Genomic DNA, 25,480 nt, shown 5'->3' with positions numbered 1-25,480 from the left:
TCCCAAAGACCAAGGGAGGCAGAGGAGAGCAAGCCTGGGAACGAGGTTGGACTTCTGGTAGGCAATCGTAGCGCGCGCTACTACGGAGTCTCAGAAAACGGTACAGGACCCTCGATTATCCGGACTATTTCGTCTGGTCCCAACGAGTCCGGATAATCGAGGTTCGACTGTAGTAAGCCACCTTAATTGTTGATGCTGGCCCACATGCAGGGCTTCTGATAGGTCACGGAAAAAAAGTAAAATTTCAGGGGATTTTTAGAGACCCATTTTAGCGGAAAAAACGGCCGATTTCGTGGGAATTTCGTGGGAATTTATGGGGAAAATTTCGACGATAAAAAAGCGGCATATTTCGTGGGAATTTTCTGGGCAAATTTCGTTGGAAAACGACCCATTATGCCCCGATTTGACGAACGTTTTCAAAGAAAAAAGACGGCAATTTTGCCAATTTTTTTTTTGCGCTTCGCTATTCGTTTGACCACGAGGTTCTTTTTAACAGGGATTATTATTTGCTCTTTGAACAACAATGCGCTCGAGAAATTCGCCAATGGCAAAGCTTTTTACATCGTGGCCACTGCCCAGTTTTTCGCATTATTAATCTAAGAACGTCTGGTAGTTTTGGGCTGTTAGTCACTCGATGCAGTGATGAAGCTTCAAGAAAAATTTGCGAGTTTACGGCAAGTGAACAGCTCCAACAGCCAAGATAAGTTTCAGACAGAGGGCAGAGGACAGATTTTGTGAGGAATGTGTCAATACGCCAGGAGCAATACACAAAGCACTCTAAAGCACTTCCTCTACTGGAACCTACTGTTCTGACCTTGTACTCCTAAACCATGGCAAAGAATCCATGTGGACTTTGCTGAAGTTACTTGCCATTGTTTATAGTACTCGAAATGATTGGAGGTTTTCCCCATGACCTCCACTACTGCAACTGCTACCATCAATGTCCTTAGAGCCGTATTTGCTAAATAGTACGCTGGACAAAACCGTTCCGGATTGAAGTTTTACCACAAAAAATTAAAACAAGCAAAGCGATACAAATAATGTTGTGATTGTCTTAAACCTTATTAAATTCCACACATGGAAAGTTATTTTCATGCAAATCATGCAAAGAAGACTTGCGTTACAGCGTATATAAATTTCCGGCGTGAATCATAAAAGAACGAAAAATTGGGCGATATCTCAGAAAGAATAGTTATGGTTTACATCGACATCGTAGTGTTAGACCAGTGTTGTTGTGCGAAGAACATCGTTAGGGTTTGCAGATCATTTTTTCTTGAATTTGACGAGGAAGGAGGAAAGAGTAATAATCCCTGTAAACAAAACTATAATCCTGCGGTGATACATCAATGGTTTGGATAATCAAAGTTTCAAGTTGTGATGCTTTCTGACTGAAGCCACATGGCAAACCACACAAAGTTATTTCAAGCTGTTATGTAAGAGAATACGAGAAAATGGCAAGCTCCTGGTGGATAAGCTCAAAAACAGGTTCGGAAACTTTCCTAAAAGCACAAATAGCAGTTTCTGAGGTTCTCGGCCAACAACGCTTTAACACAGCAGTATCTCGTGCAATTGTGACATGTACCAAGCGCGAGCTAAAGGCAGCCATCTTCAAAACATGCGAATATCGATCTAGTGGCAAGAACAGTTTAAAGACTTAAAGAAGATCAGTTTCTGAAGACAGTATCGTATTTCAGTGGCCAAATAAGTTTTAAGTCTGTCTCATGCTTTTTTTGTCAAAATCTTGACAAAAAAAACACCAGCACGTAAAGAGTTACTTCAACACTCCAAATGTGACCCTTCTTTTTCAGAAATCACGTGATTTTGCATACTTTTGTGACTCAGTTACCAAATTTGGAAAATTTGTAACGCAAGCCTTTCTCGCGTGATCCATATAAAATTAAGTTTCCATGTGCGGAATTTAGTGAAGGTTAAGACAATCGCAAAATTATTTGAGTGACTTTGTTTGTTTCATTTTTTGCTGTAAAATGTCGATCCAGAACAGGTTTGTCCAGCGTACTTAGTGATAATGGTCTTCAGTTTGTGTCTGAAGAGTACCGGACATTTTTAAGAATGAACAAGATCAAACCGACCCTAGTTCCTCCCTACCACCCTGCTAGCAATGGTTTGGCAGAGTAACATTTGCGGACATTCAAAGGTGTGTGTAAAGCCTACGTCTGTGCAACATAGAGTTGCTCATATTCTATTCCGATACAGAAATCTTCCACTTCAGGTAAGACTCCAGCAGAGTTGTCTAAAAAGGGAGCCTCGAACATTTCCTTCCCTGGTCAAACCTAGCCTGCGAGCAGGCTCTCATTCGTTGCGGCAGGAGCAAAGTCGAAGAGTAAAGTTGTGAGAAATGCGTCAGCGAGCGAAGCGAGCTGGTGTCTTTCTCACCGGCTCGCCGACTGTTGCTTCGTTCGTCGACGGCTTTGCTCGTGCCAACAACAACGAGAACCTGCTCGCAGCTAGGATAAGCTAGGATAGGCAAACCAAGTTTACACGCTCTCTGTCGACCGGAATGCCTTGCGAGCGTTTGTTTGTTTGTTTGTTTGTTTGTTTTTTGTATTCTGTCACCGTCGCTGAACAAAGCGTCAGAAAAATTGCAAGGATTTGGGTCATTAGGTGGAATGAAATATAATTTACTGGTAAAAACTGATGTGAGCTGTTTGCTGTAGTCGCCGTTTGGCTTAGAACCACTGTAGTTTGAAATTCCCGGTTCGAGCGAGATGACACATGTCAGCTACAAGTTCCCGCTGCCCTACTCGTCATGCAGAGACTTGAAACAATTCTATGCAACGATTTTTTTAAATTTACTTTTAGAAGGATAAATACGTAATGTACAGTACTTACTATGCGTAGCACACTGTCTTTAGTCATGATGTAGAATAAAAGTAGCGATTATTGTTTTTATTAGTTTTTTCGTTGATGATTTCATACCGCGCTTCAGAATCCCTACAGAGTTTTAATCGACAACCGGTCACGTACGGATACTAAGGGGCCGTTTACATGGAGGAGGGTGCCTCGGGGGGATAGGGGCACCCTATGTAGTAGGGTTTCCCTTCTCTTTTGTTTTATGTGGTTCATTCTATATGCGAGATAGGGTGCCCCTAGGGGGGAGGGTTACCCTACCTTGAAGGTAGGGTGCCCCTAGGGGCTAGGGTTGACTTTTGTTGACATTAGCCCATGTAGAACGAAACGGTAGGGCTGGCTCGGAGGGCAAGGGTTATGATAAGGTCGCTGACCACCAAGTAAAAGGCGCGAAATTTCAGTAAGAATTCAACATGGCTACGAACAACATTTCTAAAGGTGAATCATTTCGCCGCTATCAGCTGCAGAAAAGCTTAGAATACGAGGAGGAAGATCAAAACGAGGAGCAGTTAGAATTCAACGACCAACTGGAAAGCGGCAAAGACGGAGATGGAGAGCAAGCGTTCGCCTGTGAAGAAGAAGAAGCCGCAAAGACTAGCACGTGTTCAAATGAAGCTTCGACCAAGAAACGTAAAAAAATGCCAAAGCAGGCAGTAAGCAAGAAGGTTAAGAAGTTTGCATGGACGGACGATAAAGTGGAAGATCTTCTGAAGTACATAAACGATTATAAGACAAATTGTCACTTCAAAGGAATTGATTTAAAAGCAGATCTTGCTTCTTTGTATGCTGCGGTGCGAAAATGCATGGCTCGTTATTACCCTTTCGATTTTGGTCCGGAGGAAGTCACTCTCCCAGAAAAAGAGCTCAAGAATATGAACAAGGAAGAGTACAACGAATACATTTCGGAAAGTGAGGCAGAAAAGGCGCTAATAAAGAGTGGGTGTTCCAGAATCAAGGAAAAGATCAAGGCTTTAAGGCAAGATTATCGCAACGCCGTTAACAAAGGCTCACGAAGCGGGAGCGGGCGCATTGTGAAAGAGCATTACGATTTTTTGACAGACATTTTGGGAGGATCACCAGCCACGGCTGCGTTATCGTTTGGAATCGGAGCGTTTCGAAGTCGGGCCACGGCAATATCATACTGGTTAGCGATTTGAAAGCCAACCATTTGAAGACGACGTTTTTCAAGAATTCAATATGTTAAAATCAATCCACACAACTGAAAAGCAGCGGCCAAAGATGAGAGAGTGACAAGAATTGCGTTTGCGGCCAAAATTTGTCTGCGATCCGCCATTTTGTCTGTTTACTAAACTTAGCGACCACCCCTTCAAATTAGCTCTTGGCCCTAGGGGGGAGGGTGCCCCTAGCTTGCATGTAGAACCGCGGTATCTTCAACTCTACTAGGTAGGGTGCCCCTATCCCCCCGAGGCACCCTCTTTCCATGTAAACGGGCCGTAAATCGCTTTCAGTTCGCAGTTTTTGCAATAAAAGCTTTTCTTTCCAGGAGTAATAAAACGCGGCAGAGAAAGTACTTTTCATAGAAATGAATTTCAAGAAATCTCACCCAAGTTAACCTCAAATTGAATGAATCCACAAGCGATGCGACAGTCTTCTGAAGGTTAGCAATGCGAAGGAAAATTCAATTCACTGTCACTTAATTACTGCAGCAAACGGGCGTTGGTGGACGACGTGGATGATTTTATGAACACTTCTATGCTGGATAGTGTGTGATCTGTATATAGCGTTTTCCACCCGTTAGACAACACGGCCTGGAGTTCTTTCTAAAATTAAACCTGGTATTATCAGTGCTTAAATGAGCGTAACGCACAAACAAAATCGTCGAACATAAGCTTAACCTAAAGTGATCAAGTCGTTTAAAAATGACAAAAGCGCCGTATTTAGCATAACCTAGCGTTACACAATTTTCTAACATAGCGTAATTTAACAGCAAAGTCACTTCTAAAAGGCCATTCTCTTTCGTCGGTTACTGGTCAATACTTTAGAACGGCACAGTGCATAAGCAAAGGCAACAGTGCATAAAATAGTACTAACATGTCTCTAACAATTCATGTAATGTAGCGATGTACTTCTTTGCCAGTCTTAGAGTTTGGATTCTTGACAGCCTGTCTCCGGGCTCTCTCTCGGAAAAGTAATCTGGTATTACGCTGCGAAGCACGTTAAACGCCCCCTTCAGACGCGTCTGCCTTTTGCGTTCTCTTTCTCGATTCTTTTCTCTTCGATTAGTCAATGGCATTCCTGAGGAACGGTTACCTTTGGAATACAGGTTGTTCATAGTTTGCTCGGTCTCGTGTTGAAATTGCTCCACACTTTCTCCATTTAATAGTGTGTCCCAAGAGGCAGGACAGTCGGGGAAGGGCAAGCAATTTTGTGGCAGCACTTGATTGTAGTATATTTGTTCCATGGGTTCATTCACTTGTACTGATGCTTCGAACGGAAAATACGCTTGGTTGAACTGCATCTGCAGGGAATTGAGAAGGGAAGTAAATTAATCGACAATGCGCGGCGAGAGTCAAATATAAAAATGACGGGGGTGATTGTCGGATAATAAGAAAGGACTCTTGAAAGGGTCCTTGAAAGATACCAAAATGTCGCTTTGTGGACCCAGAAAGTACCGAGACAATCTGAAGATACCTCTAAGGGTGTTTGTTTTAGATTAAATACTTTAAGCAAAACAGACACAAACTTTAACCTCCAAAAGCCACAACGACTACCCCCGTCGCTGTTACGTAACTGAAGTGCTCCCAGGCTATGATTATAAGTCCCAGATAAGCACACTCGTTTCTCTGTCTGTCAAACGCTGAGTCAAAATTGGCAGGAAAATTCGTTGACAAACGCAAGAAAAATTCCAAATAAACCTCCGTGCATTTTTATTGCCAGTTATCGCGTGTTTCAGCAGAAAAAACAGGAACGGTATAGTGCGGCAAAGTGAAAATGTTTCAGTGCAATTCACACAGGGCGTAGAGAAGTCTTGTTGGATGAGCTAAATTCCGCCTAAATTCACTGTGCAATTGCGGAACAAATTGAATTTTGACCAAAAAGAGCGCCCATCCGCCAAAGCAAAGCCGACAATTGCCTCCCACTGGGTCAGGACCGACGATTTAATTTAATTTCTGGATGAGGTGATACACCCAGGTATAGTATAGTTAACGAGCAACGGCTTGGTAAAAGAAGGCGATATAATCACACTCCTCTGTGCCCTGAAGATTACAAAGAGTCCAGTTTTATCTTGAATCTTCCTGTGAAAGCAACGATTTTGAATCCGGATTTAGACTTAATCTACAATTAAATCCAGGAAGAGAATGGATTCTTGTAGCTCATGTTACACTTCCGATATTATTCAAAACAACTGAAAGTGTTTACCCTGAAAAAGATGGTGTCTTCAAAGTCAAGGTTAACCCTGATAAAACTTCGCTTGGGGCTAGCACGAGTTAACTAATCTTCCCCTGCCGTGATTGATCTTCCATGTCAATTGGTTCGAATCATCCAAGCGAATTTGACATACTTGTCAATCAACATTACCACGCCGCACCATTCAGGAGCTTCGTTCGTTAGGTCTCCTGGCAAAACCCAAGACTGTGACTGTTTATATCTTATCTTATCTTATTTGTCGCCTGATAAAACGAGAGAACAAGGATAGTAAATGTGCGATTTTGAACGCACGCTGGCGATGCACGCGCTATTTGCCTATACAGAATCTTGCATAGTCTGCGCGGCAAGCATCCCCCAGACGAAAGACGAGCTTTCTCCGCTGTATTTAGGGGCTGGACGAGGTAACGTCGTTCCCTGTCTGAGCATCAAGAGTCTAGTCACAAAAAAAACATGCGCTTTGTCAAAATCGTATTGCATGTGCATAATTAGACATACGTTATTCAGACATGTGTCTCCACAAGCGACTCTTTCGGTAGATTGGCACGTCAATTCAACTCATTGTTCTTCACCTGATGTGTCCTTGAGCAAGGATAGCTTCCTTCATGTGCAATTTTGAACGAACAAAAACGATGACTGCGCTATTTTCCCAAACACGTACCTGTTTCAAATGACTTTTCAAGCCACCAACAAGGGAAAAAAATAGTTAAATGTAAAATTCGCTTTCACCTTCTCTAAGCTTAAGGTAGCCGACAATTAAATAGTGTATTTGTAAAGCTCAACTGATGGTTTTTACTGTCATTTGCACAATAGTAAAATCCAAACCACTGAATAAAAGAAGTAAAAAACTTGAAATACCATAGAAGATCCAACCATGATCTTGTCTTTTTTTTTTCGGAGTTTCAGGTCAGTGCGATATTCTGCATTCGAATTATCCAAGCAAATGTAGAGAGTGCAGAATGAAAATGGCTTCTTTGTGTCCTGCTGAAGGACACAAATATTGGGGCCGAAACTTTAGCCCAAAAAACTGAAGTAAGCTCTTATTCTAATAAGTTAAGTGTTCAGACTGGTAAAAGTCGCAGGATAATTAGTTTTTTAACATACATGACTGCTTTCTTGCAGCTATTGTGATGTCGTCAGTGGTGCAAGAACTCCATGCGAATCTTGTTTTATAAAACCTTTTTTCAAAAACGAAGGATGCTATTGAGTTAGCCTAAAACTTTTAAGAAAATGCGTATTGAGGGCGTTTTATAGGCGAAGAAGTGAAAAATTTTAGAATTTTCTTTGATATAAATGGACTAGGAGCAAGGGCAGCATTGCACGCGCCGCTTTTCAGCTACTTCTACCCTCTTTAAATATAGTCTTTACTAACTTACATACTTTCTTACTGATGGTTTGGTACTCTCTGTCTTTTGTCGGGTCAGAAAAACCATAGACTTCACTTTCGGTCTTGGCCCTTCTTCAGTGTGTTGAAGACACATTGAACCTCTCACGCTTTTTGTACACGCACTATTTCACACTTTGAGAATTACAGTCTACCGTAACCGCTATACCGTAACCGCTATTTTCGTTGTAAGCGGTGTCACATATTACATGAGGCTTTTTTTGCTCAGTTTGACTGGTTTTTTGTTATCCAAAGAATTTATCTGAGTGGAGAGATAAGCTGTGATTTTTTAGGAACATATCATAGGAGCTCTTGCTAGCTCGTCAAGTAGACTTCTCGATCAGGGGGCTATAAAGTTCTTCCACGCAGTGAATGTATGCCCATCAGCAGGGAACGGTCCTAAGTTGCAGTCCGAACTTTCCATAGATTTTTAAACACTAAAGAGTCTTCTACAAACTTCTTGAATGTGTTCGATGAATGTCTGGAAGTGTCAAGGGATTACAACAATCATTGTGGTTGGTTTTTCAAAGAGTTTGACCACAAACATTTCAGCGTCGAAATCATGCACTTTTATTGCATGCTAAAACTTAGAAAATTTGTAAACTTTAAAATTAAAAGCGAAACGGTCCTTGGAATCGCTGGGAATTTCAAACAGGACTTTTCAAGGGCTTAAAGAAATTCGTTCAGTGGCAATTATGTAACAATTTCTGACTCCAAGGTGTTTAGCACATTTGAGCATAACTAAAATAGACAAGGCGAACTGACATCATGCCCAAGCTCAGAGGATTCGTCTACAATACGTATCAAAGTAATTCTAGGAATCGTTTAACATTTCTTAACATACAATACTCTTAGGGCGTTTGAACGCGTCTTTCTCTGCAAATTTCATGAGACTGGCCATATATTTCATAACTGTAGAGAACATGGTGATTTTATAGTAGATCGAAATGATTTGTGGAATTGTTTAGCATTTCCAAGCAAGCATAGAACACTCTCAAGAGGGTTGAATAAGATTTTCTATCGATAATCTGGGAAAATTTCAGACTTCCAGGCATGTAGTCAAAAAAGTTTTATAATCTATAATTAAGTCTAGGCAGAAAAAAAAGTCAGGTCCAAATTATAAAATTGAAATGAAATAAAACTGAGGCATGTTGATATCAATTTGAAAATGTCAAGAACAAGTTATTCACCTTCACTTGTCGTGCAAACTGTTTTTTGTACCCCAACGGCAATTAAGGTAACTCAGTATCTGTAGTATCCTTGTGAGGTTAGCCACTTGATGATCGAAGAGCTTTAAAACCACTTAAGCCAATTATCTTTGAAGTCAAATTTAATTTTAGATCACGCAGACTAACTTCGACATTAATTGGTATGGTAATAGCGGCTTTGCGTAATATTGTGCTATTCTGTCAGCTGTTGTTTCTAGTCACTCAGCCGTATTGTATGTACTACAATAGTTATTCTTTTCAGGTCACTAGCTATAGGCCTGAAGGAAAATGCGGTTTTCAGTATTTTGTGTAACTGTACGATCAAATACTACACAGCTATATTTCTTCGGCTTTGTTTGTCCATTATAATAGTTTTGCATTGTTGCGGCACTATAGAGGTATTTTGTGGTTCCAATAACAATTGTGAAGGAGAAAAAAGTAGAAAACGAATTTTGCGAATTCGCTTGTATTGTTCAACTCACGAGCCTGAAAACAGAAATCTGACATTTTGAGATAACATCTAAGGTCACAGTCTTGTTTTCTCTCTATTGAAGAGGGGTAGACAATGTGGTACGCGGGAAAACTCTTTATGATTATAATTGAAAGCATTATAAAACCTTAACACTGTAAGTATTATTCCAAGTGTCGGGGTTCACTTAGGAATGACGCTTTTGCGGAAAGTGATAAATCATCTTCTGGTGTGTAGGTGATGAGAATAACGAGATGTGATCTGCTGCATCCAGCTTTCACAACAAACACACGAGAAGTAGAAAAATATCTTTCCGTATGGCGAGCTCATGCGGATGGCCAAATGCTTCTTGAATTGAATGTGCTATGTTTTATCGGATCTCAAGACAATTAATGCTGTGTGTTTGTTTGCTGAAAGATAAACAGATGAGAGTTTAATTAAAACATTGAAGAACCCTTGCTGTCCTTTAGTGCTGCCCTTGGTGCAACTGAGCGAGATCAACGAGCTTAGCCCTTAGACACAGCCTGTAAAAAAAGTTTGTTCGTTCATGAACCTGAGTTCTCCCGGCTTTTTGTACTTGGGTGCCCGAAGGTCTTGTGGCATTTTACCAAATTGATCGTGCAAACAGGTACAGACCAGGTGGTTTGATTCAAGATCAGCCTCGTGGTCTTTTCACTGACCTTTTAATATTAAAAGATTCATCAAAGATCACAGCTTGCCGGCGCAAAATGAAAAACAAGAAACAAGGATAAGGGAATGGGAAGGAAGCAAAAAACTTACACCTCGACCTATCCCCCCCTCGCCAGGTAGGCTCTTATCCAGGCGCGGGTCGTCTAATGTCAGTCCAAAACAGTTAAGGATGACTTTAAAGTCAGCAGTTTTAAACGAGTTACACCCCACGAACACACTGGATATGACAGATCACAAACGTCAATTTAAATTAAAACGAGTTTTAACGTTTTTATACTCTGCGTCATTTTGCCCAACAAACGTCAACTACAATCTTTTTCAAGTTTTTTTTTTTTTTTTTTTTTTTTTTAATAAGAATATGTTTTTCTGGCCGTCGGGATGAATATTCTAATTTTTCTGCCTATTTTAAGTTGAAAATATTCTTGTGAACATTCTTATATTGTAGCGTGACGTTTCTGTTTACCAATGTATTTGGTGTCTGGATGGTGTTAGAGTAATTTTGGAGCCAGCCTGCAGACATTAAAGCCTGGTATGACACACACAACTTTTAGCAGAAATGGTTTATATTAGCATCGAACATATGGCTAGTGCTGTTTTTTGTTGCTTTTTGGCAAGTTCTACTGTTTGAAGAAGGGAGAAATTTAAACGGTTTAGTTAAAAACATATAATTTTATTGTCAGTTTATAAATTTTTAAGACCAAATTATATTCTCTTCAAAATCTCAGCCAGGAATTTATTCTTACGATATTCTTAGAATTTCGCAAATTTCAGCTTCGACATTCTTATAAAATATTTTTCCTTATATATCAAAAGGGTTTAATTGATTTAACTATTACGTTCGAAAATGTGCTTTTTATGCCCTAACTCAAAACGACGAGCATCTTCGCCAGAGCGTGGCTCAGGGGACGAGAAGGAGTATTCTGGCGAGTCTCCCATGACGCAGGTAAACCTATCTAAACCGATATTCAGTGGTGTCAATAACGCCCCTTTCACTTCCCCTCTGCACTACACCTGGTACAATTAACGACCAAACAGGAAGTGTTAAACGTCCAAATAAAACTCGGGAGCCAGTCGAGCCCTTTGAACCCTGAAGGAAACGTAAAAACCAAAACCACGTGCTCGAATGCTTGTTACACAGGATGTTCATTTGAGCATAACCCTCTTGACTAAATAGGACGTCTAAGGAAGAGTTATGGAATGTAGACGTTTGCTGTCCATGTATAGTTTTTGTTTTATATTCGATTTAACTGAGCTCCATTACTCGAATTTTATTTCATGTCAGTAGACTCATCCAATTGACTATTTATGCAAGTGTCTTGGAATGATGAACGAAATCTCCGTTACAACAAACATCCCGATATCATCAAGTGAATGAAACATCCCATAGCATTTCACTGTAAAAGATAACATGCTGGCTGTCTACAACATATAACAGGTGAGTAGTGCATGCAATTTGTAATTTTGATGTAGAGTCTTTTACAACCCACGATATAACCAAAATTTCAGTCGTTTTTCCCACAAACTCGTTTTAACTCATTTTCCGGCCTTCTAAGCACTTTCATTCGGTTATGTAGAGGGGACCTAGAGAACAGCCATTTCAAGGAGAGTCCTGAAGAATGTGAGGGGGTTGGTGGGAACCCCATTTCCTAGCCCAAATGCTGCCAGATCCTATTTTTTTTACCTAAATCCCAGTTCATTTACCAATCCCAGTGACCCAAATCCCAGTAAAAATGTAGTTAATCCAAATTCTCATTTACCCCTTTAAGTAACAGATCCGTTGCGCACCCTTATTTTGGTGGAAACGATCTGTATCAGGGTTCAAAATAGGCACGACAAAATAGGCACGACACGCGAACAATCTGGGTCTTTTATGTTTGACCTACAATTGTCGTATGTCTTCATGTTTAATTTTGCGGTCTGCGGTTCCGGTTTGGGTTTGAACAACATGCGGCGATGTTACACCATGTTAATTTTTTGTAATAAAATTGATTTCAAATTAAAAGGGACTTAAAATGACAGCTCTCTAATAAGGCGCGTCTACTCTGTTGGCAGTACATTGTAATGTTAATTAATTATTTTTCCTGAAGAGCTCTATTGGGTCTAGGGACAACAAAATATGTTACAGTTAATTATAAATTGTCAGTCTTTACAAGAGATCAGTGAGCACGACTTAGACATGCTTCCACAAAATGTGTTTCATCTTAGACAGAACGCTTTGTTCTCTAGCTCGTAGCTACGCGCCATAGCGTAAACCAATAATGTCATATTACTAAGTGTGGCTACCTGCTTGGTTCCATTGTGAGAAAAGCAAACATTTCCCTTTGATGAATGTAAACTTTCATTAGTGCTGTCACACTTTCATGTTAGCGATTACTGTTTAATTACAGTGACCAAGCGGCTTTATCAGTTCATCTAATTTTAATGATTTTTAATTATTGGGTTTACGTGCTTCTAGCCATACCGACGTGCAACCTCTGCCCTTTCTATTATTATTTATTATTATTATCATAATTTTTTCGTTTTCAACGTGCTTGTTATGTCGATAGCGTTTAAGATCTTTTTGGCACCGCATAGTCGATCGTTTTGATCTCGCGGAGTCTTTTCACCGCGTTACTTCAGTGTAAATATTGATTAAAGTACAATAGACGTTCTTTTTTATTTGAACACGTCCACGTCCAAAGTATCATGTAACAGACAATACCGCGTTGGCCGTTATTGTTTGCTCGCCGTTCTTTTGTTTCCACCTGTTATTAGAGCCGTCGGTCTGTTGTTACAGAGTCGTCTCGTAAGCAAGTCTGTAAATCACTCCTTATATCGTCCCAATGATTTGGCAAAGTAAGCATAGCCCGCGAGGATATTTTGGGGATATTCAGTAATTTTCGAGATATTTAAAAAAAGGTTTTAAAAATATTTAGAAAATTGAGTGATATTTAGAAATAGTCATAGCTTTTTTGGCTTAGTCCTACGTTTTCTTCGGTATTTTCTTGCAACAATACTCAGGTCAAAGCCAGAATCGAAAAAATCTAGTTCAGCGATTTGTCACTTGACAAATTTATTCCATATCACAAAAAAGCGCTAAGGCAGCAATTTTCCAAAATGGCGTATGCTGATAGTCTGGAAGGGCCTGAATCCTCTTTCTAAATTTCTACTACTGCAAGAAAAGTTTGAAACTTTTAATCGATCTTTAGAAAATGTTTGAAGGTTTCTGGAAATACATTTAGGCGATATTTACGTCATATGAAAAGGCCTACCCTGTGTGCAGACACTTACTATATTGGGCTATTATGAGCGTAGTCTGTGCATGTTGCAGCCCTGAGTATGAAGCGTATATGACGTACGTTTTCGTGAGCATGGCGTATGTAAATCAGTCCAGAACGATAAGGGGTCCATGGTGAGATATTGGCTTAGAAAGAGGCCTTTAAACATTCTTAAAAAAACTGACCACAGATGAAACAAAAGAACTATAACCACGTAAACAGGGGACAGTATATATTGCTTTATTTAAGATGATTTGAGTAAAAAGATGACCAGACAATTGTTCTGGCGTTTGATTCCGAAGCGTTTTCGAATTAGCTGAAAGACTGACAATTCTTGTGAGCGGATTTATGTTCGTCTCGAGTGCAGTCTCTTTAAAGAGCTCAACCGTTAGGAGAAATGATAAGCGGCATCAAAATCGTTACTTAGCAAAAGAGTTAACAAAGGCTACCAAAAGCTTAAAATACGAGTGACAAGATATTCTCCTTTGTACCTTCATCAGTTACGATTGAACAACAGCAACTGAACGAACCAGGTAACAAAAAGGAAGAAAATTTCTCAGAGTTCTCAGTACGTTTAAAAGTATGGTACATGTACAATATTAGCAAGGACAAGAGAAATGTGAACTTACCTTTCTTACACTTCTTCGAGGGTTCTATATAATATTGATTTGTTTTTCCCTGGATACAGAAATAAGTATGTTGACAGGGACCGTTGCCGATCGGAAAGAAATAAAGCGAATTTAATATCAAGACAGGTGCACATTCTTATATGTAAGTTATGGTAATAACCAGAGAATGTTGTGTTACTGCCATATGTTTCTGAATGGTTCCTTTACTACTCTGTCTTAATACATGTGCACCCTTGACAAAGCATTATAATAAACAAAACCGTTGCGGTTTTTCTTTTTTTTTCCTTTTTTTTTTTTCGTCTTTCTTTTTCTCTGTTAGCAAACCTTTTCAAGAGTCTCGAATTCCTTGATTTGTTTCGTGCGAGGAATTACTTGGCTCGCCACGCTCGACGATTTCTTGCTTTTTTTACCTTAAAATCTCAAGGTTTTGCTAGGGTGACGAGTGGGTAGCGTTGCGTGACAGAGAGTGGGCTGGAACTGTTTTTGAACTCAGCGCGGTAAGTCAAGTTTATGAGAAGTCCCACCCTCACATCCGTTGCTAGGAACAAGGTTCTGCTCAGGGAATTACTTAATTTAACGACCTCATTCAGCGTGTTACGTTTCATGAAAGTCCACTGATGATGAAAATAGAACTGGTGGTAATATAAAATAATGAAGAAAATCAAGACAAGAAGGGACGAGAAGTAGAAAAATATCTTTCCATATGGCGAGCTCATGCGGATGGCCAAATGCTTCTTGAATTGAATGTGCTATGTTTTATCGGATTTCAAGACAATTAATGCTGTGTGTTTGTTTGCTGAAAGATAAACAGATGAGAGTTTAATTAAAACATTGAAGAACCCTTGCTGTCCTTTAGTCCTGCCCTTGGTGCAACTGAGCGAGATCAGCGAGCTTAGCCCTTAGACACAGCCTGTAAAAAAAGTTTGTTCGTTCATGAACCTGAGTTCTCCCGGCTTTTTGTACTTGGGTGCCCGAAGGTCTTGTGGCATTTTACCAAATTGATCGTGCAAACAGGTACAGACCAGGTGGTTTGATTCAAGATCAGCCTCGTGGTCTTTTCACTGACCTTTTAATATTAAAAGATTCATCAAAGATCACAGCTTGCCGGCGCAAAATGAAAAACAAGAAACAAGGATAAGGGAATGGGAAGGAAGCAAAAAACTTACACCTCGACCTATTCCCTCCTCGCCAGGTAGGCTCTTATCCAGGCGCGGGTCGTCTAATGTCAGTCCAAAACAGTAAAGGATGACTTTAAAGTCAGCAGTTTTAAACGAGTTACACCCCACGAACACACTGGATATGACAGATCACAAACGTCAATTTAAATTAAAACGAGTTTTAACGTTTTTATACTCTGCGTCATTTTGCCCAACAAACGTCAACTACAATCTTTTTCAAGTTTTTTTTTTTTTTTTTTTTTTTTTTTTTAATAAGAATATGTTTTTCTGGCCGTCGGGATGAATATTCTAATTTTTCTGCCTATTTTAAGTTGAAAATATTCTTGTGAACATTCTTATATTGTAGCGTGACGTTTCTGTTTACCAATGTATTTGGTGTCTGGATGGTGTTAGAGTAATTTTGGAGCCAGCCTGCAGAGATTAAAGCCTGGTATGACACACACAACTTTTAGCAGAAATGGTTTATATTAGCATCGAACATATGGCTAGTGCTGTTTTTGTTGCTTTTTGGCAAGTTCTACTGTTTGAAGAAGGGAGAAATTTAAACGGTTTAGTTAAAAACATATAATTTTATTGTCAGTTTATAAATTTTCAAGACAAAATTATATTCTCTTCAAAATCTCAGCCAGGAATTTATTCTTACGATATTCTTAGAATTTCGCAAATTTCAGCTTCGACATTCTTATAGAATATTTTTCCTTATATATCAAAAGGCTGTAATTGATTTAACTATTACGTTCGAAAATGTGCTTTTTATGCCCTTACTCAGAACGACGAGCATCTTCGCCAGAGCGTGGCTCAGGGGACGAGAAGGAGTATTCTGGCGAGTCTCCCATGACGCAGGTAAACCTATCTAAACCGATATTCAGTGGTGTCAATTACGCCCCTTTCACTTCCCCTCTGCACTACACCTGGTACAATTAACGACCAAACAGGAAGTGTTAAACGTCCAAATAAAACTCGGGAGCCAGTCGAGCCCTTTGAACCCTGAAGGAAACGTAAAAACCAAAACCACGTGCTCGAATGCTTGTTACACAGGATGTTCATTTGAGCATAACCCTCTTGACTAAATAGGACGTCTAAGGAAGAGTTATGGTATGTAGACGTTTGCTGTCCATGTACAGTTTTTGGTTTATATTCGATTTAACTGAGCTCCATTACTTGAATTTTATTTCATTTCAGTAGACGCATCCAATTGACTATTTATGCAAGCGTCTTGGAATGATGAACGAAATCTCCGTTACAACAAACATCCCGATATCATCAAGTGAATGAAACATCCCATAGCATTTCACTGTAAAAGATGACATGCTGGCTGTCTACAACATATAACAGGTGAGTAGTGCATGCAATTTGTAATTTTGATGTAGAGTCTTTTACAACCCACGATATAACCAAAATTTCAGTCGTTTTTCCCACAAACTCGTTTTAACTCATTTTCCGGCCTTCTAAGCACTTTCATTCGGTTATGTAGAGGGGACCTAGAGAACAGCCATTTCAAGGAGAGTCCTGAAGAATGTGAGGGGGTTGGTGGGAACCCCATTTCCTAGCCCAAATGCTGCCAGATCCTATTTTTTTTTGCCTAAATCCCAGTTCATTTACCAATCCTAGTGACCCAAATCCCAGTAAAAATGTAGTTAATCCAAATTCTCATTTACCCCTTTAAGTAACAGATCCGTTGCGCACCCTTATTTTGGTGGAAACGATCTGTATCAGGGTTCAAAATAGGCACGACAAAATAGGCACGATACGCGAACAATCTGGAGCTTTTATGTTTGACCTACAATTGTCGTATGTCTTCATGTTTAATTTTGCGGTCTGCGGTTCCGGTTTGGGTTTGAACAACATGCGGCGATGTTACACCATGTTATTTTTTGTAATAAAATTGATTTCAAATTAAAAGGGACTTAAAATGACAGCTCTCTAATAAGGCGCGTCTACTCTGTTGGCAGTACATTGTAATGTTAATTTTAATTATTTTTCCTGAAGAGCCCTATTGGGTCTAGGGACAACAAAATATGTTACAGTTAATTATAAATTGTCAGTCTTTACAAGAGATCAGTGAGCACGACTTAGACATGCTTCCACAAAATGTGTTTCATCTTAGACAGAACGCTTTGTTCTCTAGCTCGTAGCTACGCGCCATAGCGTAAACCAATAATGTCATATTACTAAGTGTGGCTACCTGCTTGGTTCCATTGTGTGAAAAGCAAACATTTCCCTTTGTTGAATGTAAACTTTCATTAGTGCTGTCACACTTTCATGTTAGCGATTACTGTTCAATCACAGTCACCAAGCGGCTTTATCAGTTCATCTAATTTTAATGATTTTTAATTAGCGGGTTTACGTGCTTCTAGAACCTCTGCCCTTTTAATTATTATTTAATAATTTATTGTTATTATTATTATTATTAATTTCGTTTTCAACGTGCTTGTTATGTCGATAGCGTTTAAGATCTTTTTGGCACCGCATAGTCGATCGTTTTGATCTCGCGGAGTCTTTTCACCGCGTTACTTCTGTGTAAATATTGATTAAAGTACAGTAGACGTTCTTTTTTATTTGCACACGTCCACGTCCAAAGTATCATGTAACAGATAATGCCGTGTTGGCTGTTATTGTTTGCTCGCCGTTCTTTTGTTTTCACCTGTTGTTAGAACCGTTGGTCTATTTTTGCAGAGTCGTCTCGTAAGCAAGTCTGTAAATAACTCCTTATATCGTCCCAATGATTTGGCAAAGTAAGTATAGCTTGCAAGGATATTTTGGGGATATTCAGTAATTTCCGAGATATTTAAAAAAAGGTTTTAAAAATATTTAGAAAATTCAGTGATATTTAGAATTAGTATATTCTCAGCTCCGACTATTGCATTTCTAGCTCTCTGATTGGCTCAAAAACTCCGACTATGAGCCATTAGTCGGAGTTTTACCTTATATGGAAAACAGTGCGCCAAGTTTAAAAATTTTCCGCTCTGTAAAATTGTTGAAATAAAAATCGGCGGCAAAAACCCGATTAAGAATATACTAAAACAATTATTCCATTCGACCTTGTTGGATATGAAGTGATCATAACCAACTCGCGCTACGCGCTCGTTGGTTATTTATCACTTCATATCCAACGCGGTTTCATGGAATAATTGTTAAATAGTCATAGCTTTTTTGGCTTAGTCCTACGTTTTCTTCGGTATTTTCTTGCAACAATACTCAGTTCAAAGCCAGAATCGAAAAAATCTAGTTCAGCGATTTGTCACTTGACAAGTTTATTCCATATCACAAAAAAGCGCTAAGGCAGCAATTTTCCAAAATGGCGTATGCTGATAGTCTGGAAGGGCCTGAATCCTCTTTCTAAATTTCTACTACTGCAAGAAAAGTTTGAAACTTTTAATCGATCTTTAGAAAATGTTTGAAGGTTTCTGGAAATACGTTTAGGCGATATTTACGTCATATGAAAAGGCCTACCCTGTGTGCAGACACTTACTATATTGGGCTATCATGAGCGTAGTCTGTACATGTTGCAGCCCTGAGTGTGAAGCGTATATGAGGTACGTTTTGGTGAGCATGGCGTATGTAAATCAGTCCAGAACGATAAGGGGTCCATGGTGAGATATTGGCTTAGAAAGAGGCCTTTAAACATTCTTAAAAAAACTGACCACAGATGAAACAAAAGAACTATAACCACGTAAACAGGGGACAGTATTGCTTTATTTAAGATGATTTAAGTAAAAAGATGACCAGACAATTGTTCTGGCGTTTGATTCCGAAGCGTTTTCGAATTAGCTGAAAGACTGACGATTCTTGTGAGCGGATTTATGTTCGTCTCGAGTGCAGTCTCTTTAAAGAGCTCAACCGTTAGGAGAAATGATAAGCGGCATCAAAATCGTTACTTAGCAAAAGAGTTAACAACGGCTACCAAAAGCTTAAAATACGAGTGACAAGATATTCTCCTCTGTACCTTCACCGGTTACGGTTGAACAACAGCAACTGAACGAACCAGGTAACAAAAAGGAAGAAAATTTCTCAGAGTTCTCTGTACGTTTAAAAGTATGGTACATGTACAATATTAGCAAGGACAAGAGAAATGTGAACTTACCTTTCTTACACTTCTTCGAGGGTTCTATATAATATTGATTTGTTTTTCCCTGGATACAGAAATAAGTATGGTGACAGGGACCGTTGCCGATCGGAAAGAAATAAAGCGAATTTAATATCAAGACATGTGCACATTCTTATATGTGAGTTATGGTAATAACCAAAGAATGTTGTGTTACTACCATATGTTTCTGAATGGTTCCTTTACTACTCTGTCTCAATACATGTGCACCGTAGACAAAGCATTATAACAAACAAAACCGTTGCGGTTTTTTTTTTTTTTTTTTTTTTCGTCTTTCTTTTTCTCTGTTAGCAAACCTTTTCAAGAGTCTTGCATTACTTGGCTCGTCACGCTCGACGATTTCTTGCTTTTTTTTACCTTAAAATCTCAAGGTTTTGCTAGAGTGACGAGTGGGTAGCGTTGCGTGACAGAGAGTGGGCTGGAACTGTTTTTGAACTCAGCGCGGTAAGTCAAGTTTATGAGAAGTCCCACCCTCATATCCGTTGCTAGGAACAAGGTTCTGCTCAGGGAATTACTTAATTTAACGACTTCATTTAGCGTGTTACGTTTCATGAAAGTCCACTGATGATGAAAATAGAACTGGTAGTAATATAAAATAATGAAGAAAATAAAAACAAGAAGGGACAAGAAATTAAACGACCACCCTCTTTGCTAAGAAGCTGAAACAAGGAAGGTGGGAAGCCACAGTTTATCAGACAACGTCTAAACTGGAGTGGATTTCTGTTGATATTCAGAACTGTTCTTTTCACGAATACGCAACATATGATTAACATGTGATATTATCTCCTGCAGCTAAGCAAAAAGCACCATGGCTTCTAAATTGAATTCAGAATTACAGCTGTTCAGATGACTCATGCCATGTTTTTCTATTGTACTGGATTATTACGGTCTGTTGTAAACCCCCCGTGAATTCATTTTTACGCATTACAAATAGTGTTCTGGACGGTAGAACATTATGTGATGAAATTTCTTTGCAAGGACGCTTTTATTCTTGAGAGCATCCACGTTGTAGAACAATTCAAACCAATAAAGGGAAAAGCACTGGGATTGGCGGAGTTTTCAAGTTATTGTCTGCAAACCACTTTGTATCGCCAAACAAGTTTCAATCAATCAAAAAAGAATCAAAACTTTGTTACAGTATCTAGTCTTCTAGCCAGCCATCAGGCCTACTGATCAGGAGTTTAAGAAAAGAGCTACGATTATCATGACGACAATCAGAAGAGCAGGACAATCAGACTCGATATTTTTTGTTGCTGGATTCTAACGTGTGTTCTACATCCACATGTTAGGTAACACGAAACGAAAATGACCTTTCATTCCACTCCGTCGCTAATTTGCTTAATAATTGTTGTATGAATTGATGGTCAATAACCAGTCATCAAATGCCATTTGTTACATAGCCAGACCACATTTACACATTTTCCCGTCTTGTGTGTTCTATATATTGTATCTTGGACAGTTTGAAAAGAGGTTTATTTACATACTTCTTTTAGAATGACCGAGCAGAATCCTCTTTGAACCGGCCACGTGCAAAATTGCACAAGAATAAATTATTAAGAGTAAATGTGCAACTTAGTAAAAAAGGAGCAAGGAGAAAATCTCAGCAGGAGAGATCCAGTCGAAGCTAAAGACACCTGTCGGCGGTGCCACGACAAGACAGTCATGTTCAATATACCCAATCTGAATCCATTCCTCTAATTTCACGAGAGAGGTTTACTACGTTCAATGCTAACAGAGGTTTCCTGACTTCACCACAGGCATCAGAGAAGCTGTTTACACGGAATTAGTCAACTCAAGTAGGCAGTCTGCAACGGACGGTTTGAAGTTTTCTCGAAAAGCATGTGTTGCAATGCCGCCTGTGCAGAAACTACTTGGAAAGTATAAACGTTCTGATTTTATAAACGGAATAGTCCAATGGCGAACCATGGAAGATCGTAGTCAATTTTCAGGCTGTTATGACGAGCCAAACTGTCCATAATTATAAAGAACCTATAAATTTTTGTAGATGAATAGTGGCGAGAAAATTCTGAGGCTCGAAATAAAGACATCTCAGAAACTAAAGACATCTCAGAGCTATAAAGTAGTCTGTAACAGTAGTCGTACAAATGCGTAGGACGATACCCGATCCTGTTGCTTTTTACTATTTAATTGGATGTTTTCAGGATCGTTCATTTAAGCAAGCAAACGAGCTCGAGTGTGTAAAACATTTTGGGACAAGCGCCAGCAGTCATTAAACGATGTCTTTACTCATAAAGTAAAATAGACATGATTACTAGAGAAAACGGCTTTTGAAAATTTTATCAGGAATACTGATGCGGCACGAATGGCGGCAATAACGCTTCGAGTCACGTCTTGAATCGATTGGTTCGATTTGCGGCCTTCTGTTGGACTGGAAAGCCAAGGGTTGGACTAAAGGAGCTATGCCATGGTTTGCTCATCTTGAAACGTTTAACCAATTTTTTTTTTTTTTAAGTTCGTTCCTTGTAATGCTTGTCAATCTTCTCCATTCTTAACCATCCTTGTTTCTTAATGGTTTATTGCTATCTCTTTGGTGTTTTTCTATCTTATTAAACTACTATTTTTCAGGTTTCCTTCAATTTAAAGGTAATTTTGTACGAGGCTAAAATAATTCAAAATACTCTGACTGAGCTCTTTTGAATAGTCATCTTAAGTTTACATAACTTAGTCGCGTGTAGCTTCTCTGTAACATTTCGATGAAGAGATCAGGAGAACGTCGATTCGACAGGAGCCCATGGGTCATGGGCTTCAGTATTCGATAACTCCCCAGTGGTTGACTTAGCGTTGGATAACTGATAGGCAACCGGACGCTTTTTTGGTTTTCACCGCGGACAGGATCGTATTATAGCTATGGTCCAGTTATATTTGCTACATCCTACAAGTTATTCGGATAGCTTATACTCCAGGTGTTCTCGGTTAATCTTGGGCAGTGACGTCACCATCTCGCCCCTTGCTTGGTGTTGAAGATTGCCCACTGAGTGCTGTTCAAGTTAATGACATAAGTTTGCGTTATGATCATCAGGTATAGGCCAGTTTCGACCCGGGGGTAAAGAGTGTACTGATGTGATGAGACTCGCAGTCAACTAGTTGCCACACGGTATTGGAGGTGTCTGATTTCGTCGTTATTTGACATGTTGCTTAGCAGGGTAGCTTAGCGAGGTAAAACTCGATGAGCATTGCTTTGCCGCGGCGCATTGTACGTTAAGACCAAACACGTTGTCGAACAATTTAGAAACAATGAATGCAAGTAAACAAAACATTCGTGTTTGACATTTCTGTTATAACCGATGAATCATTCTCAGTCACCTTTGACATCATAAAAAGAACCGGATCTAGCTATTGTCCTCATGCAACTGATTTGTATCGGCCCGCTAAATAACTGGGGAAATAACTTTATGCAGGTAAATTTACTACAAGAGCATCTAAGCACCATTAGCATAATAGAACAGTTGCAGTCGAGCTTGATTTACATGACATTTGGCGTGTAAAGAATCCCACGATACGCAGCTTTACCTGGAGTCAATCAAATCCTTTGGTTCTCTCAAGACTGGACTATTGGCTTATTTCTAATTCTTTATCGGACAGCGTTTATAATGTTGAGACAACTTCAGCAATAAAAACCGATCATTCTGCAATAGCAATAGAGTTTCAAGATGTCGATGACAAAAGAAAGGGTCCAGGTTTCTGGAAATTAAATTGTTCCCTTCTGAATGATAAACAATATGTCGATGAAATAAATTGTCTTCTTCGTTCTTGACTTCAAGAAGGCAAGCAAGATCTTAGCGACCCACGCTCTGTTTGGGATTGCGTGAAATATAATGTTGAGAAATACTCCAGACAATATTCGATGAGTAAAAGTAAGCACAGAAAAGCAGAAGAGTGGCAGTTAAATAGAGAAGAAATCAAAGAAGCCTCTATAGTTTTTCAAAACAATCCCAGTCAAGAGAACTTATCAACTTTAAATGTCTTGAAAGAAAAAAATGGAAATGTATGATAAAAAGGTTGAGGGTATAATAGTTAGATCACGAGCGAGGTGGTATGAACACGGAGAACTTGAAATTCTAAATATTTCTTTAATTAAAAGAAAATGGTAATCATATAAGAAAGCACATACGGAAGCTTCGTCTTAGTGGAGTAATTACCGTAGATCCCTTCGAAATTTTAGAGGGAGATAAAAATTTTTATGAAAATCTTTATAAATCAAGAGAAAATTGCTCTGACGAAAACGAATCCAATTATACTTTCGCTTTGAAGACTTGCCTATTCCCACACTTTCACATGAATCAAGATCTCTGGGTAAAGGACTAATAAGTCTTAAAGAATGCTCTAAAATTATAAACTCTTTTCCATTAAATAAGGTTCCGGGAAATGACGGTCTACCTGATAAGACTTTCTAGAATTTCTTGGGTGATCCTTTAGTTGAATGTCTCAATGCATCTCTTGTACCAGGAGAAATGAGCCCTTCACAAAAACAGGCTGTAATTACATTAATTGAGGAAAAGGACCAAGATCGTTGTTATCTTCAAAACTGGAGGCCAATTTCCCTTTTGAATGTTGATACAAAGATAGCCTCAAAAGTTATTGCGGAAAGAGTGAAAAGTCTATTGCCTACTGTAGTACATTATAATCAATCAGGATATATCCCGGGCAGAAATATCAGTGATAACATACGCTCAACTCTTGATATAATAGACTATACAAGAGCTAAGAAATTACCCGGAATTTGACTTTTTATTGACTTTGAGAAAGCATTCGACAGTTTGGAATGGACTTTTCTTGAAAAATGTTTGAATCAGTTCGGTTTTGGGCCTGATTTCATAAGATGGGTCAATATTTTCTATGAAGATATTCAAAGTTGTATTATAAATTATGGCCTTTGCTCTCACTACTTAAAGATAGGCAGGGGACCCCCTCTCTCCCTACCTTTTTAGTGCAGAGTGCACTATTGGCATGGTTATGGGAGCTGCCTGCCGCTAAGGCACTGTGGTACTATTTCGCTATGGCACTATGGCACTATGGCACCAAGGTGTAAACTTTAATATTTGTTTAATTAATTTCAATTAATTAATTGGTCTAGAGGCAAGGAAGTGGTGGGGGTGGGGTGGGAAAGGTACATGTGTACTCTACGCAAAACACGTTCCATCGTCTCAGGTAGGTATGAACATCGCAAAGCTATATATTTGTTTCAGGTAACCCCTTGCTCTCCTTGTGGTACCATTCTCTTTAACACAAAACTAATTTGCTCTAAACGAATGCGTAGATTAGTTAGCGTTCGTGGCTTTTATAGTAGGTGGAGGATGCATTGCATATGGAATCACGCACAAATGTTGAGTGGTTTTCCTTATGGTAGAACTCAACATGTAAGACACATGCGTTGTAGCATCGTTAGTGTTATACACTATCTTTCCACGCGGTATGTTATATGTCATGTCATGTGACCAAGGGCAGCAGTTATTTTTCAGGTAGCGCCCATTGTCCCTTTTTATTGCAAAAGTGAAACGTTACTGTGGCTGAGTAGCTTTTAGAATTACATACAGGTCGGTTCAACAAATATCATCTGCTGTTTTCAATCTACAATAGTGTGCTTGTCAGGGTTCAAATGTATTGCTTCTCCTTAGCGGCTTGTTTATTTCTTGCCTTAATTGTGTCTGTAAGAGAGACCAAAAAGTTCCTAAGCTAGTGGCTTTAATACTCCGCAAATTATAAATTTGTAACAAAAGAAACCAGGAAAGTGCCCAAATATCGCTGCAGACTCCGTGGCACCTAATGAAAGCGAAAATTAATTTAATCAGTCTTTGAGGAGACTCATTCATATCGGCCAAGTAGCGCTGTCTATCTTCAATACTTTTCGTTGAAACGCTTCTCAGTCATCAATATCGTTGTGGGTTAATTTTGAATCGTTTTATTGTTAACAACAAGGTGGCAACAGAAAAAGAAAGTGGTATTTCGCGACTATCTGATGATTAAATTAGTTCTTGTTCATTGGTAAAACTTTGCATTTTTAGTAAAACAACATCGTTTCTGTTCCGTTTCTTCATCACTACATCAGATATTTAACTTTCTTTCATTTATCTCCAAAAAACAAGCACATCTTCCGCGTGTTTTGGAGAAAACAAGGGTTTCATATTACATGCCTTCCCGAGGAAAACAAAAGTATCAGGTTACAAAGTTGGCGTGAAGAGCTAAATTGTTACGTTTGCTGCTTCAACGTATCATTGAATTTAAAATGAACGAAAATCGACGTAAAACACCAGTAGTAATTAATTTGTAAGTAATTTTTGGACCTT

General features: G+C 39.2%; 1 protein-coding gene across 1 annotated transcript in view; it reads left to right on the top strand.

Annotated features, from left to right (window-relative positions):
• LOC145492398 (octanoyl-[acyl-carrier-protein]:protein N-octanoyltransferase LIPT2, mitochondrial-like) overlaps positions 1 to 25,480 on the top strand; it is an 82,667-nt gene that overhangs the window by 15,931 nt on the left and 41,256 nt on the right. The window lies entirely within an intron of this gene.

The sequence above is a fragment of the Orbicella franksi genome, chromosome 7, assembly GCF_964199315.1.
Source record: "Orbicella franksi chromosome 7, jaOrbFran1.1, whole genome shotgun sequence".
In the NCBI taxonomy this organism is placed as follows: Eukaryota; Metazoa; Cnidaria; class Anthozoa; order Scleractinia; family Merulinidae; genus Orbicella; species Orbicella franksi.
The sequence above is the reverse complement of the archived record's forward strand: the minus strand, read 5'-3'. Positions and strand labels throughout refer to the sequence as shown.